General features: G+C 52.1%; 1 pseudogene; it reads left to right on the forward strand.

Moving 5' to 3' along the window:
• Positions 1-1,682: 1,682 nt before the first annotated feature.
• LOC137437394 (homeobox protein SIX3 pseudogene) lies at positions 1,683-2,264 on the forward strand (annotated as a pseudogene).
• The last annotated feature ends 24,651 nt before the right edge of the window (positions 2,265-26,915 follow it).

Consider the following 26,915-nt stretch of genomic DNA (forward strand, 5'->3'; position numbering starts at 1 on the left):
GACACTCTGTTAATTATGAAAACTTACATTGATATCTTATAATGTCTGTTAATTATGAAAACTTAAATTGATATCTTATAATATCTGTTAATTATGACAAGTTACATTTATATCTCATAATGTCTCTGATGCTCTGTTAATTATGACAAGTTACATTTATATCTCATAATGTGTTTGACGCTCTGTTAATTATGAAAAGTTACATTGATATCTTATAATGTCTGTTAATTATGAAAAGTTACATTGATATCTTATAATGTCTGTTAATTATGTAAAGTTACATTGATATCTTATAATGTCTGTTAATTATGAAAAGTTACATTGATATCTTATAATGTGTGTTAATTATGAAAAATTACTTTGATATCTCCTGATGTCCCAAATATTAATGAAAAGATGCATTTATATCTCCTAATATCTCCTTTAATAATGAAGGATTATTTTTCTATCTTGTAATGTCTTGGCTCATTATAAAAAATTACATTGACATGTCGTCATGATAATTGTGAAAAAATATATTGATATGTCGTCATGTCCTTGGTATTGCATTAAAATTACATTATCTGTAAAATTGCATTGATATATGTATGTATGTATGTATATATGTCAAATCGTAATTCATAAATTGGTTTTCCATATAATATACAGGAATTTGTTCAGGTTATTCCAACGATGCATAGTTACTTGAAAAAGAATAAATCCTTGAAACATCTTCCTGTTTTCTGCTTTAGTGCAATTCACAAGAATCCCGTCTCGTGTTCTTGTCCATCTCGTATAGAGCCATGAACTTCCCACCCCACAACTCTCTCCCCCTCGCCCCTCCTCCATGAACCCCGCATGTCCCTCTCTACATCCGTCGCTTCACGTCCGATAATAATCATCGAACTTCATGGCGCCAAATCCAGCGTAATGACCTCCCTGGTTCGAAGCTTCTCGAATCACCACTTGTTTTTTCGTACAAAAGCAGAACGCGGGGAAATGCATTCCGGAGGCAAATACGCGAATTAAATTCGCCACCTTCGTCTTTTCAGCGACGAGCTGATTGACACGGTCTCCATGGCGGCCGAAACAAGGCGCCCACTGGGGCCGATAAAAAGGCTTCGTGTTGTACGAGCTTTGGCGTTAATACCGTAACGCCGACTGCCCGGCACCCCCCTCCACCCCCCATACATCCCTCAACCTCTCACACTCCCCCTCTCACCACTTTCCCTCCTGCTGCACGCACAACCTCCATTATCCTCACCCTCCCAGCACGTTAATACACTGCGGCCTCATTTCGCTCTCCCTCGCATCCTCCATCGCACTCCAGTCCCAACGTACCACCCCCCCTCCTCCCCAGCCCCACATCGCCCCTCCCGTCCTTCCTTTCCTGCTTTTGCCACGAAGGTAAATATAACCGAAGGCAAATATTCTCGTCGCGAACTGCAACACCGCATGTCCTGGCCGCACGGTTCGCCATGTGGACACGCATCAAGAGCCGTGATCCCGGCCAGCAGTGACGCGCACAGTGTAAACAGATGGCCGACGCAGGTACTCGTCCGGAACCTGCGCGGTAATCGATCAAATCCCGGACGGGAAGGTCGAACAGCTCGGGCATCGATCGCCTTGTTAAGATCGTTTTATCGATCACTGATCTACGATCGTTCAACGCGCCTGAACCTCTCAGGTGTTCTTCGGGCACCATGTTCCACCTGCCGACCCTGAGCTTCAGTCCCGAACAGGTAGCCGGCGTCTGCGAGACGCTGGAGGAGAGCGGAGACGTGGAGCGACTCGCGAGGTTCCTGTGGTCTCTGCCCGCACCCGCCCCGGGGACCATGAGCGAGGTGCTCGCCCGCCACGAGTCGGTTCTCCGAGCCCGCGCCATCGTCGCCTTTCACGCGGGAAACTTCGGAGACCTGTATCGCATCCTGGAGAGTCATCGCTTCACCAAGGCGTCGCACGGCAAGCTCCAGGCGCTGTGGCTCGAGGCGCGCTACCTGGAGGCGGAACGCCTGCGCGGGCGACCCCTCGGACCCGTGGACAAGTACCGCGTGCGCAAGAAGTTTCCTCTGCCGCGCACCATCTGGGACGGCGAACAGAAGTCCCACTGCTTCAAGGAGCGCACCCGGAGCCGACTGCGGGAGTGGTACTTGCAGGACCCTTATCCGAACCCCGCGAAGAAACGGGAGCTTGCGCAGGCGACGGGGCTCACGACGACCCAGGTCGGAAACTGGTTCAAGAATCGACGGCAACGCGACCGAGCGGCCGCTTCCAAGAACAGGTAGCTACTGGTTTCGCGTCTGGGGAAAAAATAAAATAATAGTCATTGTGATTGGACGAGGAGGGCAGAGGCCTGAGCTCGAATTCGCCCGAATTCCGGACATACGGATCCGTTTAAATGGGATGTGGTTACGCCAGCAGCTTTATCGACAGGATAAAATGAGATGTAAAAAACAATGGAGAAACAACGGAAAAAACAATGGAGGGGGGGGGGGGGTAGTCATTGTGATGGAACCATGAGGATCGACCTGAGCCCAAATTCCGGAGATACAGATCCATCCAACTGGGATGTGGTTACGACAGCAGCTTTATCGACAGGATAAAATGAGATGTAAAAAACAATGGAGAAACAACAGGAAAAACAATGGGGGGGGGGGGGTGTGTTAGTCATTGTGATGGGACCACGAGGATCGACCTGAGCCCAAATTCCGGAGATAAAGATCCGTCCAACTGGGATGAGGTTACGACAGCAGCTTTATCGAAAGGATAAAATGAGATGTAAAAAACAATGGAGAAACAACGGGAAAAACAATGGAGGGGGGTGTTAATCATTGTGATGGGACCACAAGAGGATCGACCTGAGCCCAAATTCCGGAGATACGGGTCCATCCAACTGGGATGGGTTACGACTGCAGCTTTATCTGCGGGCCAAAACGAGATGTAAAAACAATGCGAAAAACAATAAGGGAAAAAATAATAGCCATTGTGATGGTACCACGATGACCTGAGCCCAAATGATAGAACCTGAGCCCAAATTGCCCGAATTCCGGATATATATATCCGTCCAACTGGGATGCAGTTACGACTGCAGCTTTATCTGTGGAACAAAACGTGATTGGGAAAAAAAAACAATGGGAATTTTTTAAGCCCCCCCCCCGCCCCCCACTCAAAAAACAATCTTCTTTATGAATGGCATTTTCACCACTAACACCATGTCTCATGAATTTGTCTTTCGATGTATTTTATTATTTTATCTGTCCAATTCGTCACGAGGTGTAAGACCTGATACATGTTCATAATATATGCTTTATATATGTAATATGTTATATAATAATGCAATATAGTGTATATAATAATATATCATAATCATAATAATAATAATAATAAAGCGCGGCGTTACGCGCGCTGCTTGTGAGCAAGGAGGAAGCGGACAAGCGGTAACATATAAACGTCTTTATTGTAAGACTACACTGTAACACTGAACTCCTCCGGGCTGGTCGCCCGGGGTATATCATGAGGCCACGCCTACCCCTCGGGCGTGGCCACCGCCCACTCGGTGCGTGGAATGATGTCACCACGCCAGTGGGCTTTTGTGTCCGCCACACGCGCCCCCCCAGAATTCCCGCGCACCTGGAGGGCCAGTTTGCGGGGCAGACGAATGACCCGGCCGAAGCGCCCCCTGGCGATCGGCGGCGTCCGGGGTGCAGGGATACCAGGTGGGATGCCCCTGGCTGCCCCTGGGATGGGTGCAGGACCGGGGGGCGCCGTGGCGGCGGGGCTGGGCGGTGCCGGGGGTCCGCCCGCAGGAGGGCGGCCCCGACGTGGGGGTCGGGCCACTGGCGGTGGATGGTCCACATCGAGGTGGGCCGGCTTGAGGCGGTCTACCGAAACGCGGTCAGGAGTACCGCCGATGTCCAGGGTGAAGTGCTTCGCCCCGGTCTCCAGCACGCGGAAAGGCCCGTCGTACGGGGGCCGCAGTGGTGTCCGATGGGCATCGTGGCGGACGAAGACGTACTCCGCCGTGCGAAGCTCCGGGGCGACGTGCGTCGGTGGGTGCCCGTGGCATGCCGTTGGCACCGGGGCGAACCTCTGGGCGGTCTCTTGCAGAGCGGAGCGCTGCTGTGCCGCGGACCATGGTGCCGTGGAGTCGGGGAGGAACTCGCACGGCACCCGCAGCGGTTGCCCGAAGACCAACTCCGCCGCGGATGCGCGCAGGTCCTCCTTGGGCGCCGTCCGGAGGCCCAGCTGGACCCAGGGGAGCCTGTCGACCCAGCCGCCGTCGCGGAGGGTGGCCCGGAACGCGGCCTTCAATGAGCGGTGAAATCGCTCACACAGGCCGTTAGCCTGGGGGTGGTAGGCCGTGGTTCGGTGCAGCCGGACCCCGAGCCCCTGCGCAACCGCCCCCCAGAGCTCCGAGGTGAACTGGGGGCCGCGGTCGGATGAGATGTCTGAGGGGGCGCTGAACCGGGCGACCCAGGTGGCGATGAAAGCCTGCGCGACATCGGCCGCCGTTGTCGACGCCAAGGGCACGGCCTCCGGCCACCGGGTGGTGCGGTCCACCATGGTGAGGACGTAGGTGAAACCCCGCGAGGGGGGCAGAGGTCCCACCAGGTCCACGTGGACGTGGTCAAACCGGCGTTCCGGCACCGTGAACGGGGCCAACGGGGCCTGGGTGTGCCGGTGCACCTTGGCGCGCTGGCACGCGAGGCACGTCCTGGCCCAGCCGCGGACGGCCTTCCGGAGGCCATGCCAGACGAACTTGTCGGCGATCAGCCTTTGGGAGGCCCTCGCGCCCGGGTGGGACAGGCCGTGGATGGCGTCAAACACCTGGTGCTGCCAGCCCGCGGGCACAATGGGGCGAGGACGCCCGAGGCAGACGTCGCACAAGAGAGCCGCGCCCGCGCCGTCGAACGGCACCTCGGTGACGCGGAGGCCCGTGACGGCGGTCCGCAAGGCCTGGACGTCGGGGTCAGCGGCCTGGTCCGCTGCCATCCGGGCATAGTCGATGCCGAGGTGGACTGCGTGGGCGACGGCCCGGGAAAGGCAATCCGCCACCGGGTTGTCCTTCCCCGCGACGTGCTGGATGTCCGTCGTGTACTCGGACACGGCCGAGAGGTGACGCTGCTGCCGGGCCGACCACAGCTCGGTGACCTTGCCCATCGCGAAGATCAGCGGCTTGTGGTCGACGAAGGCAGTGAACGCCCGGCCCTCGAGCAGATGGCGGAAGTGCCTGACCGCCAAGTGAAGTCCGAGCAACTCGCGGTCGAAGGTACTGTAACGGCGTTCGGGCGGGCGAAGCTGCCGGCTAAAGAACGCCAGCGGTTGCCAAGCTCCACGCACCCATTGCTCGTGCACCGCGCCCACCGCGTAGTCCGAGGCATCGGTGGTGAGGGCGATCGGTGCATCGGGCGCCGGGTGCGCGAGCATGGTGGCGTTAGCCAAGGCGAGCTTCGCGCCCGTGAACGCCGTGTCCATCTGCTCGGTCCAGGTAACGTCGCCTTTGCCCGGCTTACCTCGGAGAGCTTCGTGCAGGGGGCGCAGGAGCTGGGCGATACGGGGCAGGAACCGATGGTAAAAGTTCACCATGCCCAGGAACTCCTGCAGCCCTCTGATCGTGCGGGGGCGCGGAAACCCCTTCACCGCCTCCACCTTGGCCGGCAGGGGGACGGCGCCGTGCCTGGTGACACGGTGCCCCAGAAAATCGATTGTGGCGGCGCCGAACCGGCACTTTGCGGGGTTCACAATCAGGCCATGCTGGCCCAGGCGTTCGAAGAGCGTGCGGAGGTGGCGTAGGTGCTCTTCGCGGGACGCGCTGGCGACGAGGATATCGTCCAGGTAGACGTAGACAAAATCCAAGTCGCGCAGGACGCTGTCCATCAGTCGCTGGAACGCCTGAGCCGCATTCTTCAGACCGAAGGGCATGCGCAGGAACTCGAAGAGTCCGAATGGCGTGATGACCGCCGTCTTCGGGACGTCCTCCGGCCTGACGGGGACCTGATGGTAGCCGCGTATGAGGTCCACCTTCGAGAAGAAGGACCTGCCCGCCAAACGGGCGGAAAAGTCCTGAATGTGGGGGACGGGGTAGCGGTCGGGAGTCGTGGCGTCATTGAGACGGCGATAGTCCCCGCACGGTCGCCATCCCCCGCCGGGCTTCGGCACGATGTGCAGCGGCGACGCCCAAGCGCTCTCTGAGCGCCGAACGATGCCGAGTCGCTCCAGGGTAGCGAACTCCGCTTTTGCCACCGCCAGCTTCGTCGGCTCGAGGCGGCGTGCCCGGGCGTAGACCGGTGGCCCGACGGTGGGGATGTGATGGGCCACCCCGTGCTTGACGGCCCCCGCCGAGAAGGTGGGCCGCGTGAGGGCCGGGAAGCCGGCGAGGAGGCGGGTGAATGCGTCCGCTGCCGGAAGCGTACAGACCAACGTGGCCGGAACCGAATCGTTCGGCAAGCCGCTTGGCAAGCCTCTCGTTGAGCTGGGCAACGCACATGCGAGCGAGCTGAACGTCTCGGCCTGGACAAGCCGTCTGCGCTTGACGTCGACCAGGAGCCCATTAGCGCACAGGAAGTCCGCGCCAAGCAGTGCCATGGGCACGTCGGCGGTGACGAACGTCCATCGGAAAACCTGCCCTCCAAACCGCAGAGAGAGGCAGCGTTTTCCGTACGTACGGATGGGCGTCCCGTTCGCGGCAAGCAGCGCGGGGCCCCCACCCGCGGCGTGCTTGTCTGACGTGCCGGCGGGAATGACACTCACCTGTGCTCCCGTGTCGCACAGGTAACGGCGCCCGGAGAAGGTGTCCGTTATGAACAGCAGGCTGCTCGAACGGCCGGCGCTCATCGCCACAATTGAGCGCCGGCCCGGGCGTTTCCCGACCCGTTGAAGGAGCACGGCGGATGACACCGCCGAGCTTCGTGGCCGAACTTGGCGTGGAACCAGCACCAGGTGGTGGAGCTGGAGGAGTGCGGCTGGCTCCGCCAGGCCGGTGGAGTCGACGGGTTTCCCCGCGGTGGCGGTTTTCGCCGCGGCGGTGGGCGGGGCGTGGCGGCGTTCACGAGGTGCGTATCAGCATGCTGCTGAACCACAGCGTGCTGTAGAAGATGATGCTGTGGAACATCAGCGTGCTGTAGAAGATGATGCTGTGGAACATCAGCGTGCTGTAGAAGATGATGCTGTGGAACATCAGCGTGCTGTAGAAGATGATGCTGTGGAACATCAGCGTCGAAGGCCGTGACGGCCACGCCAACGCTCGCCCGCGTGTCCGAAGCGGCGAAGTACTTGTCCGCCTCGGCCGCCAATGCTCGGGGTTCCGTTAGCCCGGTCCCGGCCAACGCGAGGCGAACCTGCGCTGGAAGTTGGCGACGGAAAAGCGCCCGGAATAGCGAACCGGGGGCTTCGTCGCCCAACAGTGACAGCATATGGTCCATTCGGACCGACGGGCGCGTCTCACCGAGCTCGGGGAGATCCAGGAGGCGGTCGGCCCGTGCGTCGTCCGTGAGGCTGAACGTGGCTAGGAGTAGCCGCTTGAGTGCCTCGTACTTGTGGCCGTCCGGTGGGTGGCGAAGGACGGACACAACTCGAGCGGCCGTGCCGGGCCCGAGGGAGGCGACGACGTGGCAGTAGCGCGTGTCATCGCCGGTGAGGTGCCGAAGCTGAAATTGGGCTTCGGCCTGGACGAACCAGACTTCGGCCTGAGCCTCCCAAAATTCCGGAAGTTTGACGAAGGCGGCCATGGCGATGGCGTCGCGTGTGGAAGGATCGCTCCGGCAGATCCAACGTCGAGGGTCACCAGTAAAGCGCGGCGTTACGCGCGCTGCTTGTGAGCAAGGAGGAAGCGGACAAGCGGTAACATATAAACGTCTTTATTGTAAGACTACACTGTAACACTGAACTCCTCCGGGCTGGTCGCCCGGGGTATATCATGAGGCCACGCCTACCCCTCGGGCGTGGCCACCGCCCACTCGGTGCGTGGAATGATGTCACCACGCCAGTGGGCTTTTGTGTCCGCCACAATAATAATAATAATAATAATAATAAACCGGTCAAAAGGCACATCTTTTTAACATGTGCTGAAAATATAATCTCATAAGCTTTTTAAACCTTGCACAAAAAGAAGTGTAAACAAATGAAAGCATCCATTTGTCCAACATGCGGAAGGTTGAAAATTATGGAACAAAACAAACCTTATTGCTATGTTTATACATGTACAGTTATTGTAAGCTGGGTGTTGTGTCCTGTACACCAGAAAGTTTGCATAGCCTACGGTCCTGTCTCCCTATAGTGTGAATGACCCCTTGTACATGAGGTATCCCATTGTTATGTCACCTGCTAGTGTGAAAGACCCTCTTGTACATTACATACCCCGTTATCATTGCACTGTTGTACACTTGTACATTACGTATCCCATTGTTATGTCTCCAGGTAATGTACATGACCAGGTGCCAAGAAAGGTGGACACACTCGACCTGTGCTTGGAAATATTAGATCATGTACAACGAATACAAAGCATTACACCCAATGAAATGTAAATGTACAGTATTATCCAAACGGAATTAATACTGTACTCGTCTGAGATACTTTAAATAGTCCAATAAACAAAATATTTTATTTGTGAAAATAAAATAAAATCGTTTGCGTTTCTTGGACTATTGTGAGGATGCTCTTTCGTTCCGAGAACTTTGTGAACAGCCCACGTGGACATATATTCTGAAGACTTGGGTATATGCGGGCACCGATATGTTGGACGACGCCACAACAGGGACAAAACAAAAAGTTACATTGTTGTTAAAATGTAAAAGAAAAAAGTTTTAAAAAATTCAACTCCAATGAAAGGACAGACAAAGAAGTGTCCTCGCTCTCATGAACAGAACACGGATGTGCACACAAAGGTGTCCAGGTTGTCCACAATGGTTTGTTCAAATAAGAGGAAAGGTAAAATTAAGGGGAAATAAAATACATGGATATAGAGCGTTATATATATATATATATATATATAGCAAATATGAGCATAACATATAATATGTATATAAATAAATAAATAAATATACATATAATTATATTGTTAATATAGAGGGTAATTAATACACAGATATCGTTTGATAAACCACAATATCAGTTATAAACCACATAACTATATGGCGTGATGAATCATGTGAATATAGCGTTTTAAACCACGTGACTATATAGTACTGTTGTATATCACATGAATTATAGTGTTGTTTGTACAAAACGAAGAAAATGTTTTCCAAACGGTTTATTATTAGTACGTATAGTATTTTCTTTATGCGTATGCGGTTTCTAAAGTGTTCATTCATCGGAAAAAGCTGCGTTTTACAGCTCAATGACCCACAATCGTTGAACACAGTGAGTTCACTTTGTAATCGCCACGGGGTTTGTCACGTTCATTCCCTGTGGCTTCACGAGTGTGAAAGCATAAAGATTCAAGAAAGTAATAAAAATAATACACTTGGTGTTCTCAGATGTGGATAATTCAAATCCAGTACAGTATAAATACAAGAGTAACGAGATACATACATATATATATATATATATATATATATATATATATATATATATATATATATATATATATATATATATATATATATATATATAGTTACGGTTTTTAGAACCTTCACTAGTAAATTTTAGTAAATGCATCCCTTATAAATGTCCCCCTGTAAATATTCCCATCAAATGGCTTGTTAAAGATCGCACCCTAGTTAGTCCATGAACAACACATAGCGAACCATAGGACCTCTCCGTAGTTATCTCATTATTATGTGTTTCAGTTAAGGACCTGTTCCCAATAGTTGAATCTGCGTTGCATTAATCAAATAAGATAGGTCCCTTTCAATTTCCCCAAATCGCCTCACCCACGCTTCAAAGTGACAGTGACAGAAAAGGCATTCGCTGCCCCTTGGTTTGGCTCGTTTGATTGCCCCAAGCCGCCATTAGCCATGCGGTCGAGCCAAGAAAGAAGGGGGCGGAGCCCCCAGAACGAGGTGTGGCACGTCGACTCGTCATCGGAGGTGGAGTCAGCAAGCCCTTACTGGCCAACCAGCACCGCGGTGAGCCAACCGGTAGGCGTGTTATCACAACCGGCGGCTTGATTTCCAACACAGCAATAAAAGTGGCTGCAAGGGACTGCTTGGCCAGTTGAGTGAGAGGGTTCCGAAGAAGGAGAGAGAAAAAGGTACGAGTTGGGTGAGAAGGTGCAACCTGAATAAGAGAGCCGGTGAGAAGGCACAAGAGAGACAAAGCTGCACGGAGCTGCTTCGGAAAGCCCCTACCGTGTGAAACCGAGTATGTGGAGCTGCCGTTGGCTGGCCGCTTCCAGCCCGGAGCGTGGACCTGGAGCAGACCTCCTTGCTGTGCCTTCCCCCCCCCCCCCCCGAACCTTCCAGCCCTGCTGTCCTGCACAGACCCTTCTCCTTCGTCCAGTGTTTCCTGCCTGCTATTCCCTTGTCGTGTGAGTCTGTTTGTTTTGTCTGTGGTATAATATAAGACTGTTTTAAGGATTGCCCTGTGTATCTGCTTTTTCCTCCTTGTAAATGCCCTTCTTTCGTTTCCTCTTTTAGTATCTATCTATAATTCCAGTAATCTCTGTGTGTGTGTACGTGACCGCTGTTTCTCGACAACCACGGGTCCGATATACTTGAAACTTGCCAGGTATATTGCTGGGGACCCGAGGATGTGCCTTTTCAAGGTTTCATATTAATCGGACAAGTAGTTACCGAGCTATGGCGATTTCTTTACCAAACTCCGCAAGCCGTTCGCTTTGGACCAAACCATTTCATGTAAATAGAGGGGGGGGATTGTCACCGTACTCGCAAGCCGTTCGCTTTGGACCAAACCATTTCATGTAAATAGAGGGGGGGGATTGTCACCGTACTCGCAAGCCGTCCGCTTTGGCTTTGCGAATGGACCAAACCATTTCATGTAAATAGAGGGGGGGGGGGGTATATAATTTTAGATATATATATAGTACGGGCATGCCCTAGTAGAAATAAACCTGTGTTCTTCCTTTACCCTTGTTGGTTATTTGGCTTCCTCTCATCCGATCGCTTTAGTCCCTTCTTTCAATTGAGTACCTGTGGCACGATTCGGCCAACGCTCGGAATCGGGTTTAGTCTCTTGATAATGGCTCGAGCCGCGGATTGCTAAACCACCCAAATACCATCTTGTCTGTGGTTCGAGCAGTGCTTGTCTCCCTGTTTTGCGGAGGGATTGGTAAAGGTATTCGGGAGAACACCTTGACCAATAACCCTGATCAATTCTACCCCGCAAAAGAGCGTTACAAGTACCAGGACCAGAGACGGCCAGCTTAACAGGCCAAGGGGATTAACCCCCCCTTGCTAAGCGGAGTGCCGTCTCTGAGATCCGTAACAATTGGTGTCAGGAGTGGGATCTGGAACCTGGGACTAAATTTATTTAGACCAAATTTTGGACACCAATTGTGCATATTGGCCATAACAATTGGTGTCGAGGAGTGGGATTTGGACCCGAACCAAATTTTTAAAACATCTAAAAATATGGTCAAATTTTGGAGCGGCCAAAATTTTAGTAGAACATCCAAATTAAATCGTGCCATGGATGGTCAAGGTGATCGGATGCCGGTAGGGGAGGTAGAAGAGGGGCCAGAGGCAACCCAGGACCCCAGGGAGGAATTGGAGGAGGAGAGCAATGAGGGTGTGGTTGCGGGGGTTGCAGGCGCACAAGATGGCGGCGCCTCGCACGAGGTTAGATGGGCACAAAATGGCGCCTCGCACGTGGCGGCGAGAGGCGCGCCCTTTGTGCCAACGGTTGTAGACATGCAATCATTTATGGCTGAAATGGAGGCCTTTATGGTCAAGACCAGTGAGCGATTGGGAAACCAAATCGGGGAAGTGAGAAACGACCTAGGAAGCAAATTAGAGGGGTGAGACAACACATTTGAGGGGTTGGACAGTAAATTGGAGCGAATAGGTAAATTTGGGGAGAGAATGGGTGAGAGCATACAAAGATGTGGGGAGAGCATGGATCGCATGTTGAGTGGGAAGGGCACACGGGTACGCGACGAGGTAACGCGAGTCGAGGAGCGTGGATTGAGCGAGGGTGAGCAAAGCACACCCGGGTGGACCGGGATAGAAATCGCGACACGGGGTGTGAAAAACCCGACGGCCGTCGAATTGGACAGGGCAAATTCAGGTGCAGCGACGGAAAAAGAATTAATTCAGAATGAAATGGTTATAGTTGGAATTGAAATTGAAGAGATGGCAGAGATAGGAATGGAATTGGAGAAAGTGATGGATAATGTACAAAGTCTGAATTCACATCCTGATGCCGTACTTGCTAATCCTTATAAAGATTTGCAGGTGCGTGTGGAGAGGAGGATCCCAAAGGTGAGTAAGGTGGTATATGGTGCTAAGAGGTTTTGCGGGAGAATGTTTGGCGCAAAAAGAATTTTCGTGCGCTTGGGATCCCAGCGTACCGCGGGCGTTTGTGGGAGGTCCGTGGTGCACTGTGTGAGAGAAAATGGCACGCATGTGAGGAAAAAGTGTGCGTCAAAGAGTGAGTGTGTTACAAAGTGTGGGAGTGAAACAGAGTGCGAGCGAGAATGCACGTCGGAGTGTATGTGGGATGAGAGTGATACGGAGAGTGAGATGGATGAGGAGCGGGTGCGAGGATGCACACTTGGGATGGATGGAGAGAGTGTGCGAGAACGCACACCTGAGTTGGTGGTGGCGCGGGTGCGGGAGAGCACACCGGAGCGCGTGAGTGGGTATGTGCAGGAGTTCACACCCATGGTGAGTGTTACGGAGGACGTAACGGAGGAGAGGTGTGGAACGGAGGTGTGCGTGATAATAGAGTGTGCGAGGAGAATGGGTGCGCAAGAATGTGCGCGAGAGTGTGTGGTGGGCGTTATGAGTAGACCGGAGTATGGAGCGAAAGAGAACGCACGAGTGGGTACAGTGGTAGAATGCGTGGGATGTACAAGAGGCGCTGAGACACCTGGATGTGTGAGTGTAAAAGGGGTCGCGTATGCATGTGAGCATGCGAGTAAAGCATCGACGTTAAACGGAGCAGCGGTTAGACCGACGTTTAACCGACGCGAGCCCTCGGTCCGTGCCGGGCTTTGGGTATTGCGGGAGCCGGCGGGGATCGGTGACGAGTCGCTCCTCTTCGGAGCGTCGTGCACGATCTGGGCCGGGCCCCGCCCCGCACGGTCGAGTCCGGGCTTTTCCGGGCAAGGCGACCGGCCCGGTTCGAGGGAAGGTAGGAGGGATCGGCACAGCGCCCCCTTGTGGTGGCGGCGTCCCACCCGGGCAAGGTTGGCCCACCGCGCATGGGAGCGAAAGGCCCGCGCCGGGATGGTGCTTTGAACCTTGGCCCAACCAAACCTCCTCCCCTGAACCGAATGCCGGATGGACCCAACCTGCAGGCGACCAAACCACCCGAATTCATTGCTCGGCTTTGCGAAGCCGAGTTTAATGATGTAATGACGCACCGAGGCTCAGAATAATGGACGAATAGGGGTAGGAAATTGATGATTGGCAAATTGGATTGGCAAATTTGATGGGCAATTTGATTGGAAAAATTGAATGGGCAAAATTGATAGAGGGAGATGCCCGATGTGGAGGGATGGCAAATCCACCATCCCTGCCATCCCCCGGGCACATGAGCTATAGTTTATGGGGTTATGGCGGTGCAAACCAAGCCAGGGAGGGTTTGGATAAAATGTTAGGGTTTAGAGATGACAGTAGGTAACTGAGATTTAAGTAGTGACATTGTACAGGTAGTGGAGACGTAGAGTAGAGTAGTTGGATGTTAACGACGTGGTATGTGCAATAGTGTAAGGGATGACTGGGCATGCACTAAGTTAGAGGGAAAACCAGGTAGATCAGATGATGCAGTGTGTTTGTGGTGTGGTTTATTGAATGAGGCATTGCATATGGAAGTTCTTGCTGGTGAGCATATTGAAATGAGGAATTGAGAGGCAATGCTCGTGAATGGTGCAGTGTGTGTGAAGGAGGTGATTGAGCAGCGTATGGTGAAAAGTGCGATTGTGAGTTGTATTGAGCGAATCGTCCTGGAGGGAAGACGTGTGCACGTGCCCCCAGGTGTGCAGGAGCCACCAGGTGTGTGAGCACAGGTGAGCAAGTGCAGGTGAAGCACAGGTGTATGGAGAATGGTTGAATGGAATCGATGGCCTGGAGTGAATGGAGCATGGAGTGTATGGAGAATGGTTGAATGAAATAGATGGAATGGAGTATGGAATGGATGGTGTGGAGTGAGTAGTGTGGAATATGTGGAGTGGAGTGGTTGGTGCGAAAGGAGTAGATGGGGAAGATGGACCCCCTTCACGAATACCCGGGGAGGGTAGTTTAAGAGTAGGTAGAGGGTATAGGTAAATTGTGGTGGATATTGGCATCTGTGATGCGTGTGGTAGAATGGTGTTTGGGTGGGTGCATTAGTGAAGTGGAAATGGCTGGGCGTGTGGCCTGTTAGTGTGTGTGTGGTTAAATGGGCACTCCGCCACTGTTAGTCTGTCGGCCAGGTGAGGCCGCAGGTGGGCTCTGGGAGCCAGTAGAGTTGTTGTGGATGGGGCCCGAGGATCCGGAGGACGGACCCGGGTAGCCCAGTGCCAGAGAGGGCACCGAGTGGGGAGAGCGCCAGAGGGCCTTCCCCAGGTAGATAGGCTAGGTTAAGGAGCAGGTAAGCTCGGAGGCAACTACAGTGGTGGAGGTGTGCAGGTGGGTAGACCTGCTGGGAGAGCCACACGACCCAGTCCTGAAATTGTGCAAAGGCACAGGGAGTTGAATCAGGGGAGTGAGACCCCAAATTGATGAAGCACCACAGTTTGGTCAATGGGAATTTGGTTCTTAAAACCGCATAGAGTAAAATGGCCAATGGATTGGCAGGGAAGACCCCGGGTAGTGTAAAGTGTATTAAAGTCATTTAGAGGATAGTTAGGATTAAGAATCTCCTCGCACAATCTACATCCACTCACCTGAGGTGACAAAGCTCCACACCATGCCATGGTTTGTTGGTTTTATTATTTTTGTGCAAATGTTTGGATTGTGGGACGTATCATGACGTGGGTGTGACATTGTGCTTTGTTGTTCCATCTCTTCCTCCTTAAGAGGGATTGATGATGAATTGGTGATGGCAAATTTGGATTAGAGGGATTGTTATGACGAATTTCATATGGGGGAAATATGGGGAAGACGTGACCTGTAGTGACGAATTTGTAATGTGTAGATTTTTGTAAATATGGGGTAAGGGCAAGGGTAGAACAGGTAACAGGGGGGGTGACGTATGGTAGGGACGAGCTTTTCTCCGCTCAGTCTCCAGACGCACCTCACCTTGCATTGCCTTTATTGATGTGTACCCTTGTGACCTTACCCCTCGCTAACCTGCCCTCTCTGTCTTCCTTCCCCGACCCATGGATCGTGCTCTCTGGGCACCGAGGGGAGCGTGCGGGAGTCCGCCATTGTGTGCCCGAACTCTCGCAACCACAGCTGCCTGCATCGATGCACCACTTATGGACCACATGTCTGTGGCTGAGCACCACTCATGGACCCTACGGGTTGGGGCATGGCCCCTCTGCTGGAACCGGCCATGATGGCCGGAGATCTTGCTGGCGGACCTCGGTAACATGGCATACAGGTGAACCACCCCTAGTCGGCCCCTGTGGGCCCTAAATAAAAAACACAATGGACACGTTCTGTGCTTGTTATTATTATGTCCAAATAGGCCGCCAGCAAGAAGAACATGAAGAAAGACAACATCTGGAAGAACATTGGCCAGCAGAGGGAGCTGAAGAACAAGACACCAACAGGGGTTTGTTTTGTTACTTATTTTGAATGTGGTGACTGTGCACTGACTGGTGCGTTTTTTGGTGCTTTATGGTGCTGGTTATTGGTGCTGGTGCATCAATGCAGCGCAGGCTGTCTCCCCCCCCCCCCCCCCCAAAAGGAACAATCGCAGGTCCTGGGTTGCGTTGTGTAAATACAATTAGCGACATTTGTAAATAATGCTCCCCACCGTTCATGTATAGTTTGAAAACCATACCGCAATTCGGTCATCCTGTGGGCGTAAATCTGTTAGGCAGGGTGCAATGCAGCAGGGGGACATACTTATTTGTGTTTTAAAACTGTCACACTCAGGGTCAGGTTAAATGTAGAGGGAACTACACCTACGTGTCACACTAAAGTCAAAGTTTTGTAGGCCCGAGTCCCGTGCCTCGAGGATGAGGGTGCAGTGTTGCGGATTTGAGAATCTTGTGGTTTTTTTTATTGTTGTAAAGTGTAATGAATACTTGTAAATATCTCCGGTTGGTGTGTAAAGGTCAAAGGTCGTCCTTTTAGTTACTCCATATACATGCACGTAGCAAATCATATACCCTTCTAAATAGTTATTTCCTTATTCTGTGTATTAGCTTAAGGCTCTGTTTCCCATTAATTGACACTGCATTGCACCGAATCAGGTAAGACAGAATCCCTTTTCAAGTCTCCCCCAATCCTCTCAGTGCATTGGGCGGTTTTCTTCACCCCAAACTCCATTACGCACGCGGTCAAGCCCACAAACAAGGGCGTTGCCCGCCCCTTGTCATCGGAAGGTGGAGCCAGGAGAGCCCTTGCCGACCAACCAAACACCAGGGGTTTGGCTTGAGAGGGCGGAGAGAGAACGATCGGGGAGGTTCGCGAAGGTTCGAGGGTGTGGCCTATATAACCCGCGGCGGGACGCCCCCACCAAAAGAGAGATGAGTCCTTGGAGAGCACGCGACGCACCTGAGGAAGCATGCCTGAGCTTTGAAACCATCGCAGCTTTGAACCACCGCAGCTCTAACCACCGCAGCTTTGGGCTTTGACGGCAGCTTCGACCGTGGCCGCGAAGGAACGCGCCGTGTGAAACGGATCGAGAAGGGGCGGCGGCTGCTCACTCCCGGCCCGACCGTGCTCCGGTTCCAGTTGAACCTTCCTCTCCTTCCAGCCAATCGTTCCTGCCTTCATCCCCCATTCATGTGAGTCTGATTGTCGTCTGTTTTGTGTGTCTTGTCCTGGGGTGTAAGTAAGTTTGCATAGTGTAAGCTAGTAATTGCACTGTGTCTTCTGGTCCTTCCATCCTTCTGTAAATTATTTTCTTATTCTTCCTTCTCCTTGGTTCTTTTGATTGTGTAAATAATAGCCAGTAATAAATTATATTTGTATTTCCTACCTTCGTTCTTCTTCTTCATGCTCGTCCGGTCGTCTTTGTGATTTCCCAATTGAATACCTGTGGCACGATTTGGCCAACGAATGAGAATCGGGTCTAGTTCTTGTTAATGGTTCATGCCGCGGTTGCTAAACCGCTCGGCAATTAACATCTTTACGAGGTTGCGCACCTGCCTCTCCGGAGGGAGCTTGTGCAACTTCAGGACTCACGTCAGGTCAGTCATAGACGAGGGGACTAATCCCCCCTCGATAAGGGGAAAAGAGGCCGACGTAGAGATCCGCAACAATATATATATATATATATATATATATATATATATATATATATATATATATATATATATATATATATATATATATATATATATATATATATATATATATATATTGTTGCGAATATGGAATTTGGCCTCCATATCCGCTTGTAAATATTCCCCTATTTTCTCCAATACTCCCCAACTTTCCCCAATCCCCCATTCCCTAGTCCCATTGCATGTAAACAACAATCAGTAGAGCCGACCTTCCCCTTATTCCCCCATTAAATGTCGTGCCCAGGTCCACCGCACCACACGTAGACAACTTTCGGACATCTTCCTAGTTATTCTTAATCTATGTCAGTTAAGGCCTCGTTTCCATTAATTATGACTCTTCGTTGCACCAGAATGTGATTATATGGCATCAGTAGTGAGTTTAGGACCTTTCCCATACCTCCTCCCATCTTCTTCCCCAAACAACAACAATAACAACAACTACAACAACAATTACAACTACAACTACGACTACAACAACAGAGGGGCGGGGAGTGTGCGTCCTCACACCGGCTCGGTTACCCGCCATGACCATGCGCTCCACGGCGTTACCCCGAAGGGGCTGGCTGTCAGCTCCTCGTCAGGGGCGGAGCCAGTAACCCCCCCACGCACCCAATGAGAAGCAACGTGCCGATTCCATCTGGGGCGGAGCTAACGAGCCGAGGGCGTGTCACTCCCCGCCGGATATACGCGGCCCCGCGCCGGATGTGACGTCAGATGCGCCTCAGCTTGGAGAGAGAAGCCACCGCCACCCCCAGCGCGACGAGACCTCCCCGCATCTTTGGACCGGACCGGACCGTACTGTACCCTGCCCCGAGCCCAGGAGGACCTGGAGCCATCGATCCTGCCTTTCCTAGCCATCAAACCCCCGTGTGAGTCAGCCGTTGTCCCGTTTGTCTGTCGTCTGTCCGGGGTTAATATAAGAGTGTGTCTAAGTGCCTGTCTTTCTGTGATTATACCTCTAGCCCCTGTAATCTGACCTTTCCGTACGAATATAATCTCCTCCGGAGGTCTTGAGAATTGAAACATTGGTGTCGTATTGTGTTATTGTAATCCAGCCGGGTGTCTTCTTTTTCTTATTGAGCCAGCATCGCGCGACTAGTCAACGTTCGGGCACAATCGGGTAACTTGTGCAGACGTGGTCATACCATAAAACCGCTCGGTAAATAACATCCAAGCCACGTCTGTAACAATTGGTGTCGAGGAGTGGAATTCGAACCCGGGACTAAATTTATTAGGCCCAAATTGGTAACAAGTAGAATCGATTCGGAGCGCGTTTCCCGCGCGAAATTATAACGGCGAAATTTGAATTTGTTTTACGAAAATAAAATAAAAAAACCGAATTTTGAAAGTCGCGCTATGGCGGGTCAAGACGGCTGGGGTCCGGTAGGGGAGAGTGAGGCAGGGTCGGTCCAGGACCAAATTGAGGGACATGAGGGACATGAGGAGAGCGAAACAGCTGGGGTAGCAGGTGCACAAAATGGCGCTCTCGCGCACGATGCTTCAGGCGCGCAAAAAGGCGCCTCGCTGGTCACCGTGCCCGCGACCGAAGTAGCGCCGCTGGGAAGATTGGAACTTTTTTTTATACAAATGACGGCCCTTATGGAAAAGAATAGTGAGCGATTGGAAAACCAAATGGGGGTAATGGGAAACCAAATGGGGGTAATGAGGGACGAAGCGAGGGGTACCGGTGAGAAGTTAGACAATAATTTTGAGGAGTTAGACAAGAAAATTGAGAAGTTAGACAATAATTTTGAGGAGTTAGACAAGAAATTTGGGAAGTTAGACAATAATTTTGAGGGGTTAGACAACGGGATAAAAGAAGTGAAAAATGGGTTAATGGGGGTAGAAAATAGAATGGCCGCTCAAGAGAATCAAATGGAAGGGATGCGAAAAGGGTTAGAGGGGTTAGAAAACAGTATGGAAGGCAAATTGAGGGACATGAGGGACCAAGCGGAAAGGGAAGTTAACCAAATGGGGCAGCAGATAGAGGGGGTCAGAATGGGGGTAGAAGCCAAACTGGATGCTCACAGGGAGGAAATGGAGCAGATGAGGGTGGCATCTGGGCAGGAGATGCAAGTGATGGGAGAAGAGATCAGAAGAGGAGTGAGTGAGGAGGTCGGAGGAGTGCGCGAGGAGGTGAGGCACTGTAAGGAGCGCATGGAGAAGGAGGTGAGAAAGGGGACTGTAAAATTGCAAGGGGGTATAGAGGAGTTGACGCTGGGAGTAGAACAACTGACAGTGGGACAAAAGGAGTTGGGGGAACGATAAGGGGAAATACCCGCCTTTCCTTGCCATCAATCCCCGTGTGAGTCAGTTTTGTCCCGTTTATCTGTGGTCTGTCGGGGCTAATATAAGACCGTGTTTAAGTGCCCACCTTACTATGCTGTACCTCTCATCCCTGTAATCTAAACGTTCCGAACGAATATAACCTCCTCCGGAGGTCTTGAGAACCGTATCCCTGGTGTCGTGTCATTTTAAACCCAGCCGTTGTGTCCTTTCCTCAATTGATTTAGCGTAGCGCGACTCGGCCAACGTTCGAGTATAATCGGGTAACTTGTGCGGACACGGCGGCCATTCCGCTCGGCCCACCATAACATCAAAGTCGTGTCTGTAACAATTGGTGTCAGGAGTGTCGGATTCGGACCTGGGACTAAATTCATTTAGCCCAAATTTTGGAACACCAATTGTACCACTAGGGTAACAATTGGTGTTGAGAGGTAGAATTCGATCCGGAGCGCGTTTCCCGCGCTCGAAATTATAACGGCGAAATTTGATTGTGTTTTACAAAATATAAAAACCCGAATTTTGAAAGTCGCGCTATGGCAGACCAAGTCGACTGGGGTCCGGTAGAGGAGAGTGAGGCAGGGTCGATCCAGGACCAAATTGAGGGACATAAGGAGAGCGAAGCAGTGAGGGTAGCAGACGCACAAAATAGCGTCGTTGCGCCCGACGTTACGGGCGCGCAAAATGGCGCCTCGCAAGAGCGCGCGGTAGCCGAGCCCGCTGTATCAACGGGCTTTAACATGCAGCCGATTGACATGCAGGCCCTCATGGAGCAATTTATGGCGCAAATGCAGGCGTCCCTCAAACTGCAGAGTGAGCAATTGGGGGTAATGGGAAACCAAATGGGGGTAATGAGGGACGGAGCGAGGGCTGATAGTGAGCGATTGGGGGGCAAAATGGGAGAAATGGGGGAATGGCTAGAAGCTAAATTTGAGGGGTTAGACAATGGGTTAGAGGGGGTGAAAAATGGGTTAATGGGGTTAGAAAACAGGATGGAAGGCAAATTGAGGGACATGAGGGACCAAGCGGAAAGGGAAGTTAACCAAATGGGGCAGCAGATAGAGGGGGTCAGAATGGGGGTAGAAACCAAACTGGATGCTCACAGGGAGGAAATGGAGCAGATGAGGGTGGCATCTGGGCAGGAGATGCAAGTGATGGGAGAGGAGATCAGAGGAGGTGTGAGTGAGGAGGTCGGAGGAGTGCGCGAGGAGGTGAGGCAATGTAAGGAGCACATGGAGAAGGAGGTGAGAAAGGGGACTGTAAAGTTACAAGGGGGCATAGAGGACCTGACGCAGGAGGTGGAGCAGCTGACGGTGGGACAGACGGAGTTAGTGGAGCAGGTTCAAAGGAACACTGCGGTATTAGGAGGGTTAAAGGCGACACAGAAGGAACTAAAAGATGACTTGATAGCGACGAAGAGGGAATGTCAGATGGTACGTGAGGGACTGACAACGAGGCTGGACGAGGTGATAGAGGTAATGGAGACGAAGGACCGGCAGGTGAGGACGCACATGGAAACGGTCAAGGTAGCCTTGGAGGACGAGCTTGAGGAGACGTACCGGGGAATAAAAGAGGTGAAGCAGAAATTAGAAGAAGTGGAAGAAGGGGTGAGCGAAATTAAGAAGCGACGGAGAGAGGATAAGAAAGAGATAAAAGAGGAAATAAAAGAATTGGTCCAAAGTCTGTGTCTGGATCGTGATGATGTGCTCATTAACCGGATGAGGGATTCGCAGGTGATGGAGGAGAAGCGAAGAGGAAGAGGACCTGGTGTAAGTGGTGACCAATATGGTCGTGCGTATGATGCGCCAGGGGATTTAAGAAGCTTGGGGGTCGAGATGGACCCGGGTGTTCGTGAGAGGCCGTTGGTGAAGTGTGCGACAGGTCTGGTGTGCGAAAAAGGAGGTGTGCGAGAAAGTCCGACTCTGGGGTGTGTGAGGAAAAAGTGCGTGCCAAGGAGTGAGGGTGCTGGCAGGAGTGAGTTGGTCGAAGCGCGTGTGCGAGGGAGCACATGGAAGCGCGGTGTGGGGAGTGTTACGGAGGGTGTGACGGGAGAGTGTGCGCGAGAGAGGTGTGTAACGGACGGGTGCATGAGGAAAGAGTGCGCTGTCAAGAGTAAGGGTGAGAGTAGTGAGAGTGACAAGGAGCGTGAGTTGGTTGTGACAGGTGAGAAAGGAAGCACACCTGGAATGGTAGAGCGTGAGTGGGAATGCACGCTGGAGTTGGTGGTGAGGCACGTGGTTGGGTGTGCGAATGAGAGCACACCTGTGATTGTCACAGAGGAGGTGACAGAGGAGGGGCGCGAAGAGGTGTGTTGGTGAGGTGTGCGACCAACGAATGTGTGCCAAGGTGCTCGGTGGTCAGGTGTGTGACCAAGGCTGTGAGTGGAATGAGTGTACCGAGGTGTGTAAGGAAAGGTACGAGGAGCATGGAAACGGCTGGAGGTGTGAGCAAGGAACGGGCTGCGGGGTGTAAGAATCCAGGTGAAGCATCGACGGTAACCAGGTTAGAGGTTAGGTCGACTTTTAGCCGAAGCGGGCCCTCGGTGCGTGCCGGGCCTCGCTTTGAACGGCCGCGTCCGTGCTCCACTAGGCGGAGCGGGCAGCTGGATAGGAAGGGTCGTCATGGCGACCACGTTTTGTTGAGACGTGCCGGCAGGTCGAGATCGGGACATTGGATGGCTCCACGCCGAGGTGGTGCGTGGGATCTCGGCCCGGGTAAGCCCCCGTCCCTGCCCCGAATGCCGGACGCATCCAGCCGCCGGCACAAAACAACCAGCATCCATTGCTTGGCTTTACGAAGCCGGGCTTTGGACAGGAATTGGCGCACCGAGAGGCATTAGTGAGTAGACTGGGTGATGAGGTTAGTGTTTTGGACCCAAAATTAGAGAAAAACAAAATTTGATGATTGGCAAGGGATTGGCAGTAGTGATTGGCAGATGATGGGCAGTGATTGGCAAATTTTTGATTTGTTGCAATTTGATGTGCAAAATTGGTAGTGAGCGATGGGCCCGGTGGGTAAGGGTGGCATCCCTGCCACCCTTCCCATGCGGGGGCAAAGGAGCTATAGTTTATGGGGTGTATGGCAGTGAAAACTAGCCCGGGTGGGTTAGGTTATATTGTAGGGATCTAGCGAAGATGACATTAGGTGACGTTAAGGTTTAGATAGTGACTGATACCTGTAGTGGGGACGCAGGTAGATTAGTATGGATGATAATGACGTGGGAGCGCAATAGTTTAAAGGGACGACTGGGAAGCGCAAGTTTCAGAGGGGAGTAGTTAGCTGAGATGATGCCGTGTGTGTGAGAATTGAACAGGTGTGATTGCACAGATGTGCAACTGGACAGGTGTGTGGAGCAGTGTGTGAGTAATGAGTGTTGTGGATCAGCGCGAATGCGCTTGGGGAGAGAAGGGTGCAGGTGGCACCAGGTGTGAGAGCACAGGTGTGCAGGTACAGGTGTGTGGAGAGAGTTGGAGTAAGTGGTACGGAGTGGTGTGCATGGTGCGAAGGTGTGGATGGGGGAAGAGTGGACCCCTTTCACGAGTACCCGGGGCGGGTAGTGTAAGTGTTAGGTAGAGGGTATAGGTAAATTGTGGTTGGATATTGGCACTTGTGGTGCGGTTGCAGAATGGTATTGTGGATGGGTGCATTAGTGTTGTGGAAATGGCTGGGCGTGTAGCCTGTTAGTGCGTGTAGTTGGTTGGGCACTCCACCACTGTGAGGATGTCGGCCAGGTGAGGCCGCAGGTGGGCTCTGGGAGCCGTTAGTGTCAGTGGGTGCCTGAGGTTCCCGGGTGTGGATCGGGCAGCCCAGTGCCAGAGAGGGCACCGAGTGGGGAGAGCGCCAGAGGGCCTTCCCCAGGTAGTTAGGTTAGGGTAAGGAGCAGGTAAGCTCGGAGGCAACTGCAGTGGTGGAGGTGTGCAGGTGGGTAGACCCGCTGGGAGAGGTACACGCCACAGCCCAGAAATTGTGCGAGGGCACCGGGAGATGAATCGGGGGAGTGAGACCCCAAATTGAAAAGCACCACAGTTGGTCAATGGGAATTGGTTTTTAGAACCCATAGTGTAAGTTGGCCAATGGATTGGCAGGGAAAGACCCCGGGTAGTGTAAAGTTGTTAAAGTCATTTAGGAAATAGTTAGGATTGATGAACCTGTCGCACCATACGCAGCCACTTACCTGTGGTGATGATGACTCCACACCTGTGTTTTCTTTGTTTTGTTGCAGGAAATGAGAATTGCTGTGAGGATTTGTGAGACGCATCACGACGTGGATGAGACATTGGGGTGATTCCATCTCTCCCTCCTTAGGAGGGACTGATGATGAATTGGAGATAGCAAATTTTGATGGGAGTTGAAAATGGCAAATTTGATTGGTTAGGAGGGAGAGAAGACGAATTTGGTTTATGGGAGGAACGGGGAAGACAGTAGGGACGTTTGTTGATTTGTAAAATAGATGTTTATGGGTAGTGTTGTGTTTTGTGGATACAGTAAGGGGTAAGGGAGGGGCCATGTAGGTTACCTGGTGGGGGGGGGGGGGGCGTACGGTAGGAACGTACCTGTCTCACCTGGTTCCCATGTGCCCCCAGTGTGCATTACCTTACATTGCGTGCACTTTTGCGCCCTTACCACCTTACTCACTTGTCTTCTTCTTTTGTCTCCCACCTCCGAGGATCTGGCTTTGGGGCAGAGAGAGAGGAGAGAGAGGTGCTGGCTCCGCAGTTGTGGGCCTGCACTTTCGCTGCTTGCTGCCTGGATCGATACACCATATGGACCGCAATGTTTGTGGCCACCCACAATGGACCGCAGTTCTTTTGCGGCCAAGCACCACCCATTGATGGACCTCTGGGTCAACGTGGCACCTATGCCAAACAGGTGAACCACTAATAGTTGGCCCCCTTGACGGCCACAATAAAGAAATGGATGCGGTTGGCGCCTTTCTTTAGTTCTAGGGAAGCAAGAAGGCCAAGTGCACCACACGAAGGCAAGACCAGCGGCAGAACATCGGCCGGCTGCGACACCACACCATGATCATTAAACATTTTATTGGTGCACCGGATGGTGCTGATTGGTGCTGGGGTGGTGCTTTTGGTGCTTGGAAGGGGTGCTCTGCACATTATTAAAGGCCGTAAGGCCACAGAGCACTCGTGGGTTGGTGTATCGATGCTGGCATGCGTGTTCTCTCTATGCATAACATCTGCATGTGTTCCTCCAAAAACAGGTCCTGGATCGTAGTGTAAATATCAGCGTAGTCTTGTAAATAATGCTCCCTACCGGCTGTATGTTTAGTTTGCGAATTCTTTCCGCAATTCGGTTATCCTGTGGGTGTGTTTCTGTGAGGAGAAGGGTGCAACGTCGCAGGGGGACATATTTACTCATTTGTGAAGATCTGTAAAACTGTCGCACTCAGGGTAGAGTTAATAGTAGAGGGAACTACATCTGAGTGCCACACTAAAATAGGTAAAAATTTATCGGGTCGGGACGCCCCGAGGGTAGAGAAGGGTGCAATGTTGCGGATATGGCATTTGGCCTCCATATCCGCTTGTAAATATTCCCCTATTTCCCCAATACTCCCCAACTATCCCCAATCCCCCATTCCCTAGTCCCATTGCCTGTAAATAACACTCTGTAGAACCGACCTTCCCCTTTTTCCCCCATTAAATGTCGTGCCCAGGTCCACCGCATCTCACGTAGACAACTTTCGGACATCTTGCTAGTTATTCTTAGTCTATGTCAGTTAAGGACTCGTTTCCATTAATTCTGACTCTTTGTTGCACCAGAATGTGATCGTATGGCACCAGTAGTGAGTTTAGGACCTCCCCAACCTCCTCCCATCTTCCCCATGAAACAACAACCACAACAACTACAACAACAACTACAACAACAACTACAACAACAACTACAACAACAGAGGGGCGCGGCGCGGCGCGGGGAGTGTGCGTCCTCACTCCGGCTCGGTTAGCCGCCATTGCCCATGCGCTCCACGGGGTTACCACGAAGGGGCTGGCTGTCAGCTCCTCGTCAGGGGCGGAGCCCGGTAACCCCCCGCAGCCAGTGAGAAGCGGCGGGCCGATTCCATCTGGGGCGGAGCTAACGAGCCGAGGGCGTGTCACTCCCCGCCGGATATGCGCAGCGACTTACCGGATGTGAGATCAGATGCGCCTGAACTACGGAGAGAAAGGACGCCACCCCCAGCGCGACGATACCTCCCTGCATCTACTGGACCGTACTGTATCCTGTCCCTGAGCCAAGAGTGCACCTTGAGCCATCGAATACCTGCCTTCCTTGCCATCAATCCCCGTGTGAGTCAGTTTTGTCCCGTTTATCTGTCGTCTGTCGGGGCTACTATAAGACCGTAATTAAGTGCCTATCTTACTATGCTGTACCTCTCATCCCTGTAATCTAAACGTTCCGAACTAATATAACCTCCTCCGGAGGTCTTGAGAACCGTACCCTTGGTGTCGTGTCATTTTAACCCAGCCGTTGTGTCCTTTTCCTCAATTGATTTAGCGTAGCGCGACTCGGCCAACGTTCGAGTATAATCGGGTAACTTGTGCGGACACGGCGGCCATTCCGCTCGGCCCACCATAACATCAAAGTCGTGTCTGTAACAATATCTATATATATATATATATATATATATATATATATATATATATATATATATATATATATATATATGATATATATACTTTCCGGAGTATATATATCAAGTAATGAACGGCGGTTGGGAATTATATCCACGATATCCATTTTTCCGTTCTCCAACCTATAACTTTGTCTTTAAAAAACTCAAGATCTGCTATCACTAAGCATGGAATAAGGACGGGCCATGTTCCTCTATGGGACAATGTGAACGTGCTGGCGGCATCCCCGAACCGGGCCAGGAGGCGAATACTGGAGACCTGGCACACTGGCCAAACGAGGGCACCATTGACAGAGGAGACTGTGGCATTACCACAGGCATGTGGACCTCTCATGCATAAATACACCAGAGAGACACCGATGCTGGGAGGAGGACAAAGACAAAGTGGGACATAGCCGACACAGGCAACACGGACAACAAAACACAATACACCGCTCAAACACACACAAAACACTTGCAACATAAGCCGAGCATGGGTCTATGGTCACGAGGTCTCACAACACAGCTTTG

This window comes from Myxine glutinosa, chromosome 12 (assembly GCF_964187855.1).
Source record: "Myxine glutinosa chromosome 12, kmMyxGlut1.1, whole genome shotgun sequence".
NCBI classification, from domain to species: Eukaryota; Metazoa; Chordata; class Myxini; order Myxiniformes; family Myxinidae; genus Myxine; species Myxine glutinosa.